The sequence below is a fragment of the Pleurodeles waltl genome, chromosome 2_2 (genome assembly GCF_031143425.1).
Source record: "Pleurodeles waltl isolate 20211129_DDA chromosome 2_2, aPleWal1.hap1.20221129, whole genome shotgun sequence".
Taxonomy (NCBI): Eukaryota; Metazoa; Chordata; class Amphibia; order Caudata; family Salamandridae; genus Pleurodeles; species Pleurodeles waltl.
The window spans coordinates 1,188,755,644-1,188,771,502 of record NC_090439.1 but is presented as its reverse complement, the minus strand read 5'-3'; the positions used below and the strand labels follow the sequence as shown (position 1 = coordinate 1,188,771,502).

The 15,859-nt window shown below is 48.2% G+C and overlaps 2 protein-coding genes across 2 annotated transcripts in view; one reads left to right on the top strand and one right to left on the bottom strand.

The window, feature by feature from the left end:
* The window catches only part of LOC138283065 (lymphocyte antigen 6E-like), a 297,207-nt gene that overhangs the window by 20,092 nt on the left and 261,256 nt on the right, over positions 1-15,859 (top strand). The gene's annotated exons all lie outside the window — the stretch shown is intronic.
* LOC138283064 (lymphocyte antigen 6E-like) overlaps positions 13,434-15,859 on the bottom strand; it is a 41,365-nt gene continuing 38,939 nt past the window's right edge. The window contains exon 4 of the mRNA XM_069221211.1: positions 13,434-13,995. The gene's annotated coding sequence lies outside the window, so the exon portion shown is untranslated. The remainder of the gene's footprint in view (positions 13,996-15,859) is intronic.

The following is a 15,859-nucleotide window of genomic DNA, read 5'->3' as shown; positions in this document are numbered from 1 at the left end:
CACTGGGTCCCTGCCTGGCAGGGTCCCAGTGACACGTAGACTAAAACAACATATATACAGTGAAATATGGGGATAACATGCCAGGCAAGATGGTACTTTCCTACACAACCCCCCCCCCAAACGAAGGACAATAAGACTAGCCATGACCTGATGAGTCTTCATTGTCTAAGTGGAAATATCTGGAGAGTCCATCTGCATTGGAGTGGGTACTCCCAGGTCTATGTTCCACTGTATACTCCATTCCCTGTAGAGATATGGACCACCTCAACAATTTAGGGTTTTCACCTTTCATTTGTTTTAGCCAAAGTAGAGGTTTGTGGTCCGTCTGAACAATAAAGTGAGTGCCAAAAAGGTATGGCCTCAACTTCTTCAGTGCCCGACCACAGCAAAGGCCTCCCTCTCTATGGCATACCAATGCTTTTCTCTAGGGGTCAACCTTCTGCTGATAAAAACAACTGGTTGATCCTGGCCCTCAGAATTCAAATGTGATAAGACTGCCCCTACCCCTAATTCAGATGCATCAGTTTGAACAATGAATTTCTTGGAGTAACATGGGCTTTTTAGGACAGGTGCAGAGCACATGGCCTGTTTGAGCTCCTCAAAAGCTTTCTGAGAGCTAGCTGTCCACAATACCTTTTTAAGCATCCTCTTACTTGTGAGATCATTAAGAGGGGCTGCTATGGATCCATAGTTTCTAATAAATCTCCTGTAATACTCAGTGAGGCCTAAGGAGGCTCTCACTTGGGTCTGTGTTGTAGGGGGGACCCAATCCATGATCATCTGGATTTTCCCCTGAAGTGGTGCAATCTGTTCTCCACCTACCAGGTGTCCCAGATAAACCCCCTTTCCCTGCCCTGTCTGGCACTTCGAGGCCTTGATAGTGAGGCCTGCCTTTTGCAGGGCCTCCAAAACTTTCCAAAGGTGGACCAGGTGCTCATCCCAGATGGAGCTAAAGACAGCTATATCATCTAGATATGCTGCACTAAAAGCCTCCAAACCTTGCAGGACTGTGTTCACCAACCTCTGAAAAGTGGCAGGTGCATTTTTCAAACCAAAGGGCATCACTGTGAATTGGTAGTGCCCTCCTATAGTTGAAAATGCTGTCTTTGGTTTAGCATCCTCAGCCAATTTGATCTGCCAATACCCTGCAGTCAAATCAAAGGTGCTTAGATACTTGGCAGATGCCAGTGTATCTACGAGCTCATCTGCCCGGGGTATAGGGTGAGCATCAGTTTTTGTTACCTGATTGAGACCTCTGTAGTCTACACAAAACCTCATCTCCCTTTTTCCATCTTTTGAGTGAGGCTTTGGTACAAGCCCCACAGGACTCGCCCATGGGATTTCAGAAAGTTCAACCACTCCTAGATCAAGCATTTTCTGAACCTCTTGTTTTATGCAGTCCCTGACATGGTCAGGCTGCCTATAGATTTTTCTTTTGACAGGCAGGCTGTCTCCAGTATCAATTGTGTGTTCACACCAAGATGTGGTGCCTGGCACAGTTGAAAAGATTTCAGAACATTGTCCAAGGAGATTTATGCAGTTGTCTTTCTGTTCTGCAGTAAGGCCTACAGGCAGTGTGCCAAAACTACTCCCTCCACTAAAGCATCATTTTCAGTGGTGGAAAAGAGATCAGGGAGAGGGTCACTCTCTTCTTCCTGTCCTTCATTTGTTGCCATGAGCAGGGTGAGATCAGCCCTGCCATAGTAGGGTTTTAGGCGGTTGACATGGAGCACCCTAAGGGGACTCCTGGCAGTGCCCAAGTCAACCAAGTAGGTGACTTCGCCCTTCTTTTCAACAATGATGTGGGGTCCACTCCATTTGTCTTGGAGTGCTCTTGGGGCCACAGGCTCCAATACCCACACCTTCTGTCCTGGTTGGTACTGGATCAGAACAGCCTTCTGGTCATGCCATTGCTTCTGGGGCTCTTGGCTGGCCTGAAGGTTTTTACTGGCCTTTTTCATGTACTCGGCCATTCTGGATCTTAGGCCAAGTACATAGTCCACTATGTCCTGTTTGGGAGCTTTTAAAGGTTGTTCCCAACCCTCCTTCACAAGTGTTAGTGGACCTATTACAGGGTGCCCAAAGAGGGGTTCAAAGGGGCTGAAGCCCACTCCTTTCTGGAGTACCTCCCTGTAAGCAAAAAGGAGTCAAGGTAACAGGACATCCCATCTCCTCCTGAGTTTTTCAGGGAGTCCCATTATCATACCTTTGAGAGTATTATCAAACCTCTCTACCAGTCCATTAGTCTGTGGATGATAAGGATCAGTGAATTTGTAGGTTACACCACATTCCTTCCACATAGCTTTCAAGTATGCAGACATAAAGTTGCTACCCCTGTCTGATACAACCTCTTTTGGGAAACCCACCCTGGAAAAGATTCCCAGGAGGGCTTTTGCCACTGCAGGTGCTGTAGTGGTCCTTAGAGGAATTGCTTCAGGATATCTTGTGGCATGGTCCACAACCACCAAGATAAACCTATTGCCTGAAGCAGTAGTAGGGTCAAGGGGGCCAACTATGTCAACCCCTACCCTTTCAAAGGGGACCCCAACCACAGGTAGTGGAATAAGGGGAGCCTTTGGGGTGCCACTAGTCTTGCCACTGGCTTGGCAGGTCACAAAAGACTTACAAAAATCTTTAGTGTCCTCTGACATCCTAGGGCAGTGAAACAGGGGGACAAGCCATTCCCATGTTTTGATCTGGCCCAAATGGCCAGCCAAAGGAATGTCATGTGCCAGAGGTAGGAGGAAGTCTCTGTACTACAGGGGAATGACCAATCTCCTGGCTGCTCCAGGTTTTGGGTCCCTTGCCTCTGTGTACAAGAGGTTGTCCTCCCAGTAAACTCTATGTGTGTCACTGACATCCCCATTTTGCTGCTTGACAGCTTGCTGTCTTAGACCCTCTAATGTGGGACAGGATTGCTGTGCCACACTCAGCTCTTCCCTGGCAGGCCCCCCTCCACCCAAAAGCTCAGCAGTGTCTGCTGCCAGCTCATCAGGTGAAGGTTCTGCACAGGGAGGAAATTCTTCTTCCTTAGAAGGAGAATCATCTGTAGAGGGGGGATAGTGGGTAGGGATTTACCCTTGCTACCCCTAGCTTTAGGGAGCACTTGGTCCATTGTTCCAGGATCCAAGTTACCCTGTCCTTTTTGATTTTTGGCCTGAGCCCTTGTCAAAGCAAAATATGCCCAGGAATGCTCAGCATTGCAGCATGGGCCTCCAACTCCACTTCTGCCCAAGCTGATGTCTCTAAATCGTTCCATAGTAGACAGTCTACAGGTAAATCTGAGGCAACCACAACTTTCTTTGGACCAGTAACCCCCCACAGTTGAGATTTACAATAGCCATGGGGTGGCTAAGAGTGTTGTTGTAGGAAAGTACCATCTTGCCTGGCATGTTACCCCCATTTTTAACTGTATATATGTTGTTTTAGGTGTATGTGTCACTGGGACCCTGGTAACCCAGGGCCCCAGTGCTCATAAGTGTGCCTGAATGTGTTACCTGTGTAGTGACTAACTGTCTCACTGAGGCTCTGCTAATCAGAACCTCAGTGGTTATGCTCTCTCATTTCTTTCCAAATTGTCACTAACAGGCTAGTGACCATTTTTACCAATTTACATTGGCTTACTGGAACACCCTTATAATTCCCTAGTATATGGTACTGAGGTACCCAGGGTATTGGGGTTCCAGGAGATCCCTATGGGCTGCAGCATTTCTTTTGCCACCCATAGGGAGCTCTGACAATTCTTACACAGGCCTGCCACTGCAGCCTGAGTGAAATAACGTCCACGTTATTTCACAGCCATTTTACACTGCACTTAAGTAACTTATAAGTCACCTATATGTCTAACCTTTACCTGGTAAAGGTTAGGTGCAAAGTTACTTAGTGTGAAGGCACCCTGGCACTAGCCAAGGTGCCCCCACATTGTTCAGAGCCAATTCCCTGAACTTTGTGAGTGCGGGGACACCATTACATGCGTGCACTACATATAGGTCACTACCTATATGTAGCTTCACAATGGTAACTCCGAATATGGCCATGTAACATGTCTAAGATCATGGAATTGCCCCCTCTATGCCATCCTGGCATTGTTGGTACAATTCCATGATCCCAGTGGTCTGTAGCACAGACCCTGGTACTGCCAAACTGCCCTTCCTGGGGTTTCACTGCAGCTGCTGCTGCTGCCAACCCCCTCAGACAGGCATCTGCCCTCCTGGGGTCCAGCCAGGCCTGGCCCAGGATGGCAGAACAAAGAACTTCCTCTGAGAGAGGGTGTGACACCCTCTCCCTTTGGAAAATGATGTGAAGGCAGGGGAGGAGTAGCCTCCCCCAGCCTCTGGAAATGCTTTGTTGGGCACAGATGTGCCCAATTCTGCATAAGCCAGTCTACACCGGTTCAGGGTCCCCTTAGCCCCTGCTCTGGCGCGAAACTGGACAAAGGAAAGGGGAGTGACCACTCCCCTGACCTGCACCTCCCCTGGGAGGTGTCCAGAGCTCCTCCAGTGTGCACCAGACCTCTGCCATCTTGGAAACAGAGGTGCTGCTGGCACACTGGACTGCTCTGAGTGGCCAGTGCCACCAGGTGACGTCAGAGACTCCTTCTGATAGGCTCCTTCACGTGTTAGTAGCCTATCCTCTCTCCTAAGTAGCCAAACCCTCTTTTCTGGCTATTTAGGGTCTCTGTCTCTGGGGAAACTGCAGATAACGAATGCATGTACTCAGCCGAGTTCCTCTGCATCTCTCTCTTCACCTTCTGATAAGGAATCGACTGCTGACCGCGCTGGAAGCCTGCAAACCTGCAACATAGTAGCAAAGACGACTACTGCAACTCTGTAACGCTGATCCTGCCGCCTTCTTGACTGTTTTCCTGCTTGTGCATGCTGTGGGGGTAGTCTGCCTCCTCTCTGCACCAGAAGCTCCGAAGAAATCTCCCGTGGGTCGACGGAATCTTCCCCCTGCAACCGCAGGCACCAAAAAGCTGCATTACCGGTCCCTTGGGTCTCCTCTCAGCACGACGAGCGAGGTCCCTCGAATCCAGCAACTCTGTCCAAGTGACCCCCACAGTCCAGTGACTCTTCAGTCCAAGTTTGGTGGAGGTAAGTCCTTGCCTCACCTCGCTGGGCTGCATTGCTGGGAACCGCGACTTTGCAGCTACTCCGGCCCCTGTGCACTTCCGGCGGAAATCCTTTGTGCACAGCCAAGCCTGGGTCCACGGCACTCCAAACCTGCATTGCACGACTTTCTAAGTTGGTCTCCGGCGATGTGGGACTCCTTTGTGCAACTTCGGTGAGCACCGTTTCACGCATCCTCGTAGTGCCTGTTTCTGGCACTTTTCCGGGTGCTACCTGCTTTAGAGAGGGCTCCTTGTCTTGCTCGACGTCCCCTCTCTCTGCTGGTCCAATTTGCGACCTCCTGGTCCCTCCTGGGCCTCAGCAGCGTCCAAAAACGCTAACCGCATAATTTGCAGCTAGCAAGGCTTTTTGGCGTTCTTTCGGCAGGAAAACACTTCTGCACGACTTTCCACGGCGAGAGGAATCCGTCCACCAAAGGGGAAGTCTCTAGCCCTTTTCGTTCCTGCAGAAACCTCAGCTTCTTCTGTCCAGTAGAAGCTTCTTTGCACCCGCAGCTGGCATTTCCTGGGCATTTGCCCATCTCCGACTTGCTTGTGACTTTTGGACTTGGTCCCCTTGTTCCACAGGTACCCTAGATTGGAAATCCACAGTTGTTGCATTGCTGGTTTCTGTCTTTCCTGCATTATTCCTCTAACACGACTTCTTTGTCCTTAGGGGAACTTTGGTGCACTTTGCACTCACTTTTCAGGGTCTTGGGGAGGGTTATTTTTCTAACTCTCACTATTTTCTAATAGTCCCAGCGACCCTCTACAAGGTCACATAGGTTTGGGGTCCATTCGTGGTTCGCATTCCACTTTTGGAGTATATGGTTTGTGTTGCCCCTATCCCTATGTTTCCCCATTGCATCCTATTGTAACTATAAATTGTTTGCACTGTTTTCTAAGACTATACTGCATATTTTTACTATTGTGTATATATATCTTGTGTATATTTCCTATCCTCTCACTGAGGGTACACTCTAAGATACTTTGGCATATTGTCATAAAAATAAAGTACCTTTATTTTTAGTATAACTGTGTATTGTGTTTTCTTATGATATTGTGCATATGACACTAAGTGGTACTGTAGTAGCTTCACACGTCTCCTAGTTCAGCCTATGCTGCTCTGCTAAGCTACCATTATCTATCAGCCTAAGCTGCTAGACACCCTATACACTAATAAGGGATAACTGGGCCTGGTGCAAGGTGCAAGTACCCCTTGGTACTCACTACAAGCCAGTCCAGCCTCCTACAGTTGTTATGAGCATCAGTCACTTGGTACTGGTGATCAAGTAGGTGTTGTTCAGGGTACACCAGTTTCTCTATCACCATGGTAACACTGGCACCTGTGTCCCTGTAGGCCTGAACTACAACACCATTTATTAGGGGAAGTTTCTTGTACTTATCCATATTAAGGGGACAAGCAACCAAGGTGGCCAAATCAATGGCACCTTCAGAGACCAACACAGCCTCTGTGGTCTCCCTAACAAGACCAACCTCAACTAAGTTACCAAAAGTGAGCCCAGCTACTCCCTTGGATTGGCTATTAGTAGGTTTGCTCCCGCCACCACTGCTATTACTAGGGGCACTAGGATTTGCAGTAGGGGTTGTGGTAGTGGGAGGTTTGGTGTTTTTCTTTGGACAACTGGCATCAGTGGTCCAATGGCCTTTGACTTTACACAAATAACACCAAGGCTTTTCAAGTTGATTTGAAGAGGATTTGGACCCACCACCCCCACCAGAGGATTTTTGTGGGCCTGATGAAGACTCATTTTTACTTTTGTCCCCACCCTTCTCAGAAGACTTACCATCCTTCTTCTTGCCATCCTTGTCACCCTCTGTATGAACTTTTCTGTTCACTCTTGTTCTGACCCATTTGTCTGCCTTCTTTCCCAGTTCTTGGGGAGAGGTCAGATCTGAGTCCATTAGATATTGGTGTAACAAGTCAGACACACAGTTATTCAGAATATGCTCTCTTGAATAAGATTATACAGGCTTTCATAGTCAGAAACTTTACTGCCATGTAACCACCCCTCCAAGGCCTTCACTGAACAGTCAACAAAGTCTATCCAGTCTTGGGAGGACTCTTTTCTGGTGTCTTTGAACTTAATCCTGTATTGTTCAGTGGTTAAGCCAAATCCATCCAAGAGTGCATCCTTCAAAACTGCAAAATTGTTAGCATCACTTTCTCTAACAGTAAGGAGCCTATCCCTGCCCTTTCCAGTGAAATTAGCCACAATATAGCAGCCCACTGCCTTTGAGGGCCCCCCTGTACCATACAGGCCCTCTCAAGTGCAGCAAACCACTTGTTGATGTCATCCCCCTCCTTGTAAGGGGGGACTATCTTGTGCAGATTCCTGGAATCATGCTCTCTAACAGGATTACTATCAGGAATACTGCTGCTGCCAACATGGGATCCTACCCCAATCTCTGTCTCTCCTTCTCCAGGTCAAGGGATTCCCTATCTAAGGCCAGCTGTTGCTGTTTAAGCTTCAGCCTGGTCTCTTCAAACCTCAACTTTTTGAGTTCCCTTTCTAACATGTTGTCTTCAGGGTGAGTGGGTTGGGAATGCATGGACACAGAAGATAAACTGGAAACAACAGAGGGGGATCTGTCCCTATCTGACTGAACCCTAACAACTTGGCCTTCAGGAATAAAGACTCCCCTACTATGATGGGAACCTCCATTACTACCAACATTACTAGGTGTCCTGCTAGGGGGCAGATCTGGTACAGAACCCTCCCCACCTCCCTCAAGGAGATCCCCTGAGTCAGAATGGGAACCTTCTATTTACCTCTCATTTGAAGTGCCTGCTTGGGACTCATCATTCACAATAAGTGTGTTAAATAGAAACTCTTTTGTAGGGTTCTTTCCTACCACTAAACCTCTCTCTAAGCAGAGACTCCTTAGGCTCTTATAATTCAAATTGTCATAAGTCGCATTGACCTTTTTAAGAGCTGACTCTACTTCAGACATGATAGTAAAAGGTTTAGAGATAGTGAGAAGGAAGAAAAAGTTTCAGAACTTTTTAAAGAACAGAGAAAAAAAACTTTTCCTAACTTTTAGAAAACTTTTAGAAGTTTAGAGAAACTTTTCAGAACTTTGTAAAAAGTTTAAGAGGAGAAAAGCAAAACTTTTTGGTTAGGTGTACATACACTTAACTTGTTTTGTATATTATTCTCTTATGAAAAGTACACAATGACAAAGTGGTAAGTAGTTACAAGTACTTATCCCACCGCTGCACAACCAATGTATGAGGCTGGGCTGGCTCGTAGTGGGTACCAGTGGTACTTACACCTTGTGCCAGGTCCAGTTATCCCTTATTAGTGTGGAAGAGGTGTTTCTAGCAGCTTAGACTGATAGAAGATAGCTATGGCAAAGCAGCTTAGGCTGAACTAGGAGACATGTAAAGCTCCTACTATACCACTGGTGTCATATGCACAATATCATAAGAAAACACAATACACAGAAGTACTAAAAATAAAGGTACTTTATTTTTATGACAATATGCCAAAAGTATCTCAGTGAGTACCCTCAGTATGAGGATAAGATATATACACAAGATATATGTACACAAACCAAAATGATGTAGGTAATAGCAAGAAAAGTAATGCAAGCAGTGTAGAACTACAGTAGATTGCAATAGGAGCACATAGGTATAGGGGCAACACAAACCATATACTCCAAAAGTGGAATGCGAACCACAAATAGACCCCAAACCTATGTGAGCTTGTAGAGGGTCGCTGGGACTGTAAGAAAACAGTGAGGGTTAGAAAAATAGCCCAACCCAAGACCCTGAAAGGTAGGTGTAAAGTGCACCTACTACCCCCAGAGAGCACATAAGTCGTGATAGGGGGATTCTGCAGGAAGAACAAACACCAGCAATGCAACAACAGTGCATGAGTACCTGTAAGACAAGGGGACCAAGTCCAATAGTCGCAACAATGTTGAGAGTGGGCAGGAGCCCAGGAAATGCCAGCTGAGGGTGCAAGGAAGCTGCCACTGGATGAAAGAAGCTTGGAGTTCTGCAAGAAAGAAGAGAGCTAGGGACTTCTCCTTTGGAAGCCGGATGTCCCACGTCACGATGAAGCTTGCAGAGGTGTTCCCACACAGAAAGACTACAAACAAGCCATGCTAGCTGCAAGGGTCACGGTTAGGGTTTTTGGATGCTGCTGTGGCCCAGGAGGGACCAGGAGATCACCACTTGGATGAGGAGACAGAGGGGGCGCCCAGCAACTCAGGGAGCCCTCACAGAAGCAGGCAGCACCTGCAGAAGTACCCGATAAGGCACTTGGAAGAAAAGTGAACCAGAGTCCACCCGAAGTCACAAAAGGGAGTCCTACGATGCCGGAGGATAACTCAGAAGGTTGTGCACTGCAGGAAGGAGTTTTGGGGACCCAGGCTTTGATGAGCATGAAGGAAATCCTGGAAGAGTGCACAGGAGCCGGAGCAGCTGCAAATCAAACAGTACCCAGCAATGCAGTCTAGCGTGGGGAGGCAAGGACTTACCTCCACCAGACTTCGACTGAAGAGTCACTGTACTGTGGGAGTCTCTTGGAAAGAGTTACTGAGTTCCAGGGACCACGCTCGTCGTGCTGAGAGGGGACCCAGAGGACTGGTGATGCAGTCTTTTGGTACCTGCGGTTGCAGGGGGAAGATTCCGTCGAACCACGGGAGACTTCTTCAGAGCTCCTGGTGCAAGGAGGAGGCAGGCAACCCCCAGAGCATGCACCACCTGGAAACAGTTGAAAAAGCCGGCAGGATGAAGCAATACAAGGTTGCTAGTAGTCGTCTTGCTACTTTGTTGCGTTTTTGCAGGCGTCCTGAGCAGTCAGCGGTCGATCCTTTGACGTAAGGTGAAGAGGGAGATGCATGCAACTCTGATGAGCTCTTGCATTCGTTATCTGGTGAGATCCCCAAAGCAGAAACCCTAAATAGCCAGAAAAGGAGGTTTGGCTACCTAGGAAGGAGGATCGGCTACCAAGAGAGGTAAGAGCCTATCAGAAGGAGCCTCTGACGTCACCTGCTGGCACTGGCCACTCAGAGCAGTCCAGTGTGCCACAAACACCTCTGTTTCCAAGATGGCAGAGGTCTGGGACACACTGGAGGAGCTCTGGGCACCTCCCCTGGGAGGTGCAGGTCAGGGGAGTGGTCACTCCCCCTTCCTTTGTCCAGTTTCACACCAGAGCAGGGCTGGGGGATCCCTGAACCTGTGTAGACTGGCTTATGCAGTGATGGGCACCATCTGTGCCCATCAAAGCATTTGCAGAGGCTGGGGGAGGCTACTCCTCCCCAGCCTTCACACCTATTTCCAAAGGGAGAGGGTGTTACACCCTCTCTCAGAGGAAGTCCTTTGTTCTGCCTTCCTGGGCCAGGGCTGCCTAGACCCCAGGAGGGCAGAAACCTGTCTGAGGGGTTGGCAGCAGCAGCAGCTGCAGTGGAGACCCAGGAAAGGCAGTTTGGCAGTACCCGGGTTCTGTGCTAGAGACCCGGGGGATCATGGAATTGTCCCCCTAATGCCAGAATGGCATTGGGGGGACAATTCCATGATCTTAGACATGTTACATGGCCATGTTCGGAGATACCATTGTGACGCTGTACATAGGTAGTGACCTATGTACAGTGCACGCGTGTAATGGTGTCCCCGCACTCACAAAGTCCGGGGAATTTGCCCTGAACGATGTGGGGGCACCTTGGCTAGTGCCAGGGTGCCCACACACTAAGTAACTTTGCACCCAACCTTCACCAGACATATAGGTGACTTATAAGTTACTTAAGTGCAGTGGTAAATGGCTGTGAAATAACGTGGACATTATTTCACGCAGGTTGCAGTGGCAGGCCTGGGTAAGAATTGTCAGAGCTCCCTATTGGTGGCAAAAGAATTGCTGCTGCCCATAGGGATCTCCTGAACCCCAATACCCTGGGTACCTCAGTACCATATACTAGAGAATTATATGGGTGTACCAGTATGCCAATGTGAATTGGTAAATTTAGTCACTAGCCTGTTAGTGACAAATTTGGAAAGCAGAGAGATCATAACCACTGAGGTTCTGGTTAGCAGAGCCTCAGTGAGACAGTTAGGCATCACACAGGGAACACACACAAAGCACATTCTTATGAGCACTGGGGCCCTGCCTGGCAGGGTCCCAGTGACACAAGGACTAAAACAACATATATACAGTGAAATATGGGGGTAACATGCCAGGCAAGATGGTACTTTCCTACATCCACCACTACCCAATCGAACTCACTCCAATACAATCCACTTTAACCCACCCCACTCAAATCTAATCAAGTCCACATTTATCTACCTTACTCAAATCCAGTCCACCCCACTCCAAGCCACCTTAATCTACCCCACTTCAAACCAGCATACCCCTCTCCAATCAATCCACCCCACACCAATCCAATCCACCTCACTTTAATCCAATCTTACCCACCCCAGTCCTATCCACCGCACTCCATTACAGTCCACCACAATTCACCCACTCCCCCATTCCACCCCACTCAAATCCAATCCATCCCACTCCAGTGCAATCCACCCCACTACAATCATATCCACCCCACCCCAATCCAATCTACCCTTTCCTAGCCCTATCACTCCAATACAAACTACCTGCCCCAATCCAATGTAATCCACCCCACTCAGATTTACCCAAAACCCATTCATCTCACCTGATTTCAATACACCCGCTCCATTCAGTCTACCCCTCTGTATCCCAATCCAATCCATCCCATTCTGCTCCGCTACCTCAATCCACTCCAACCCGCTCCACCGTATTCCACCCCACCCCACTCTCTGTCACCGAACCACTGAAAGCTACTCCCCTCTACTCCCCTCTATGACACTCTACTCCCCCACTCCACACCACTAACTTTTACCTATGCTAAACAGGAGCCACACTGGTGTACAACATGGCCAAAAACACTGCCAAAGTCAATAGCTCTTGTATAGGTGAGACATATTGGCTTTGCACATGCTTGTTTTACTTGACCCAATCCAATCTACCCTTTCCTAGCCCTATCACTCCAATACAAACTACCTGCCCTAATCCAATGTAATCCACCCCACTCAGATTTACCCAAAACCCATCCATCTCACCTGATTTCAATACACCCGCTCCATTCAGTCTACCCCTCTGTATCCCAATCCAATCCATCCCATTCTGCTCCACTACCTCAATCCACTCCAACCCGCTCCACCGTATTCCACCCCACCCCACTCTCTGTCACCGAACCACTGAACGCTACTCCCCTCTACTCCCCTCTATGACACTTTACTCCCCCACTCCACACCACTAACTTTTACCTATGCTAAACAGGAGCCACACTGGTGTACAACATGGCCAAATACACTGCCAAAGTCAATAGCTCTTGTATAGGTGAGACATATTGGCTTTGCACATGCTTGTTTTACTTGGCATAAGACATTCTATGAAGGATGCAAAGAGGAATGTGAATGAACTTTTTTAGAAACTTTCGTGCAGATTTATCAAACTGTGCTTAAATTACGGAGACTCTCATCTAACTATCGCTACTCAGAGGTGATCGCCACTGAGTATATTTATTCACTGAAAAAAACAGTTAAAAACTTAGGGGGTGATTCTAACTCTGGCGGGCGGCGGAGGCCGCCCGACAGAGTTCCCCCCTCCAGAACACCGCTCCGCGGTCCGAAGACCGCCGCAGTGATTCTGTGTTTCCCGCTGGGCTGGCGGGCGACCGCCAGAAGGCCGCCCGCAGCGGGAAACCCCTCCCCACGAGGATGCCGGCTCCGAATGGAGCCGGCGGAGTTGGGAGGGTGCGACGGGTGCAGTTGCACCCGTCGCAAATTTCACTGTCTGCAATGCAGACAGTGAAATTCAAAGTGGGGCCCTCTTACGGGGGCCCCTGCAGTGCCCATGCCATTGGCATGGGCACTGCAGGGGCCCCCAGGGGCCGCACGACACCCCATACCGCCATCCTGTTCCTGGCGGGCGAACCGCCAGGAACAGGATGGCGGTATGGGGTGTCAGAATCCCCATGGCGGCGCAGCTTGCTGCGCCGCCATGGAGAATTCTTTTGGGCAGCGGAAAACCGGCGGGAGACCGCCAGTTTTCCTCTTCTGACCGCGGCCAAACCGCCGCGGTCAGAATGCCCTGCGGGGCACCGCCAGCCTGTTGGCGGTGCTCCCGCCGACCCTGGCGGGGGTCAGAATCACCCCCTTAGTTGGGTTTCTCACATGAGTTAATAAAGCCACTGAAGTTATATTCATGAATGTATACAACACACAACAACACTCATGTTGCTACAGTTTATGTTGCAAACTTACTATTTAAGTAATTAATTTTCACACTTTTTTCTTTTCCTTCTTTCACTTTTAAGGCATGCTCTTTGCTAAATATTTTTATTACCAATATGCACTTTTAGGATCTGAGGTTGTATTTCATTTATTTTATCATTTTAAATGTTTAAAAAAAATGTCAAAAAAAAAATATATTTTCTCAATTGCAGGAAGGACGGGGAGGGGGTCCTTCCATCCCTCCTGCTATTTGTAATTTTATGATTGGAAGTAGTTTTAGTAAACTAGAAAAAACCCTTTTGTGGTCACAGGCCATGTGACTTTACTAACCTTGGGGATGAACCCTCGCAGCGATAGAGGCACATTCACGTGGGTACTCGCCTGATTCTTTCATAAAGTTTGTTGTATAACCTAATTTCTGATAGTTGTTCCTGTGCCATCCTGTAACATTATTGCACTTGCAATGAACATGGGATCTCACAATCAGGGTAAGTAGATGAACAGAATACTATGCATCGTTTTCAAAATGATGATGACGAGAGGTTGATGAGAAAACAGGATCCTGGCATTGGTAGAAGAATGACAGCCCAAACTGAATCTTGGCCTAAAGCTGGAAGACAAAAGAAAGTACAACATAGGTGAGCTAATCAGTGAAGAAAATGGTGATTCTTGAAAAGTTTACAGAGTTTAGTGAGGTTAATTTCAGAACAAGCCTCACAGACCACAGAAAATGAGCAGCCGCCAACACAATAGTTCAGAAATATTGACTTTTCAACTAAGAAGAGCTGGTTGGAACTAAGAGCCCTGGTTTTGTAACGCAGAAGAGGGTTTTTGAATGACATACCATGAAGAGCTTTGTGGCAAAATCAAAGAGCTTTAAAAAGACAGTGTTTATGTACTGGAAGCGAGGGTGGATTGTGAAAATGAGAGGAAACACTGGTCCTCTTGTATTGGCTGTGTATGAGTTGAGCAAGGGAAGTGTGATATGGAAAGATGAAAGTCCAGCAAAAAGTGAATTACACTAGTCTATCCTAGAGAAGACTCTCACACTTGAGGTTTCCTAATGTTCCTCCCCAAATAAAGACAAGTAAAGGTGACTTAATGAAAATTCAGTTTGTCATCAAAGACGACACCAAGATTGTGAGCAAAGGTGACAGGGTGGGCGAGGTGGGCCTTAACTCTCGGGCCATCAGTTGGAGGGCCAAACTGTGGAAAAGTCAAATGTGTTGATTTCTGATCTCCCAGTGTTTAAATGTACTTGAGTTCCTTCAGCTGGCAAATGCACAGAGACACCCTCTGAACTGATTCTGAAGAGTAACATGATTCCCAGCTAACCTGAAAATGAGCAGAGTAAAGTCAATGTATGCACAAAACCAAAACAAGGAGATTGAGGCCCGTATTTATACTCCGTTTGCGCCGAATTTGCGTCGTTTTTTTCGACGCAAATTCGACTCAAAACTAACTCCATATTTATACTTTGGTGTTAGACGCGTCTAGCGCCAAAGTTCTTGGAGTTAGCGTCATTTTTTGGCGTGAACCCCTTCCTTGCGTTAATGAGATGCAAGGTAGGCGTTCCCGTCTTAAAAAATGACTCCGACGCATATGCGTCGTATTTATACTCCCGGGCAAAAATGACGCCCGGGAGTGGGCGGGTCAAAAAAACCCGCATTTGCGCCTCTTTTTAACGCCTGGGTCAGGGTAGGCGTTAAGGGACCTGTGGGCTCAGAATGAGCCCAGAGGTGCCCTCCCCTGCCCCCAGGGACACCCCCTGCCACCCTTGCCCACCTCAGGAGGACACCCAAGGATGGAGGGACCCACCCCAGGGACATTAAGGTAAGTTCAGGTAAGTATTTTTTTTTTTTTTTTTGTGGCATAGGGGGGCCTGATTTGTGCCACCCTACATGCCACTATGCCCAAAGACCATGCCCAGGGGACATAAGTCCCCTGGGCATGGCCATTGGGCAAGGGGGCATGACTCCTGTCTTTACTAAGACAGGAGTCATGTTAATGGCGCCTGGGCGTCGTAAAAAAATGGCGCAAATCGTGTTGAGGCGATTTTTTTGCCTCAACCTGACTTGCCCCATTTTTAGACGCCCATACGCCATTTTCCCCTACGCCGGCGCTGCCTGGTGTACGTCGTTTTTTTTCACGCACACCAGGCAGCGCCGGTCGGCTAACGCCGGCTAACGCCATTCAATAAATACGGAGCCCGCATGGTGCTTCCGAATGGCGTTAGCCGGCGCTAATTTTTTTTACGCTAAACTGCGTTAGCGCAGTTTAGCGTCAAAAAGTATAAATACGGGCCTGAATGAGGCCAGACAATGAGGACAACATGCATATTAAATAGTGTGGGATCTGAGGAATGAAGTCTGGTGGACACCACAAGTGTTTGTAGTGAAAGAGGAAAGGAATAGCTCACTGCTTGCTTGCAGTCCTTTAGGACATATTCCCACCAGGACAATATTGTACCAGTG